Source organism: Halyomorpha halys, unplaced genomic scaffold (assembly GCF_000696795.3).
Source record: "Halyomorpha halys isolate HHAL.00 unplaced genomic scaffold, Hhal_1.1 Scaffold2568.1, whole genome shotgun sequence".
Classification (NCBI taxonomy): Eukaryota; Metazoa; Arthropoda; class Insecta; order Hemiptera; family Pentatomidae; genus Halyomorpha; species Halyomorpha halys.
The window spans coordinates 2,613-3,564 of record NW_027115177.1 but is presented as its reverse complement, the minus strand read 5'-3'; the positions used below and the strand labels follow the sequence as shown (position 1 = coordinate 3,564).

At 29.6% G+C, this 952-nt stretch overlaps 1 long non-coding RNA gene across 1 annotated transcript in view; it reads right to left on the bottom strand.

The window, feature by feature from the left end:
• Window positions 1-952, bottom strand: part of LOC136796983 (uncharacterized) — a 16,016-nt gene that overhangs the window by 12,475 nt on the left and 2,589 nt on the right. The gene's annotated exons all lie outside the window — the stretch shown is intronic.

Genomic DNA, 952 nt, shown 5'->3' with positions numbered 1-952 from the left:
TATGTTCCATATTTTAATACAAACCAAAAGTATCCTCTATAAATAATTGATATTCTGTAATGCAGTACTAAGACCTAACATATGCCAGTCCAATATGGAGCTTCACTAACTCAACCAACATTCAAGAACTACCAGTATTCTATAACTAAAACCTCAGAATTGTTCATAAATATTCATATTACCCTAGAATAACTAAAATGCACTCAGAACTAAATATAGACAACATACAGGAATGCACATATAAATTGACTCATAATTTCTTCCAATCTTGTCCAAACTCTAGATACCGTATCTGAATAACCTTGAATAAACTTTTAACCTTTTGATGAAAGGAATATGAAATTATACAAAAACAACAACCCATAGATATAAATACTAGAGAACTAAACTCATATTACTATACAAATTCATCAATAAATGATAGTTGGTATTATATTTTCTTTTAAAATGTTTTTTTTTTCTTTCAAGTTTGTTTTTACCAAAATTTAAAACATAGTTCTTTTGTAATAAGTAGCAAAACAACTGTAATGTATATGGGTTTATCTCAAGGCAATGTAGTAATTACTGTACATATTATAATGAAATAAAAACCTTAAAAAAAAAAAATTGGTTTATGATCTGTAAAGAATTATAGATCTAATAGGATAGTACTATTATATATACTGCACACCGCCAAAAAAAGTTCCTTCCAACACTAGACATTTCTATGGGCATTTATGACCTCAGGGTTTTACACCCTAATGCCCCAACCAACAACAACTAGACATTTCTGAGGTAATTTATCGCACCGGGACTTTAACAGACTATATAAATACAAAAAGAAAACTGAAAAACATCCTGAAACTTGAGCAATAAATTCAAGGATTTATCCATGAACTGGACAGCCATACCTGCAGATATTCCATTCAATATCCTTGGAGGATAGAGCAGAGGTGATCAAGAAGTTAAATCA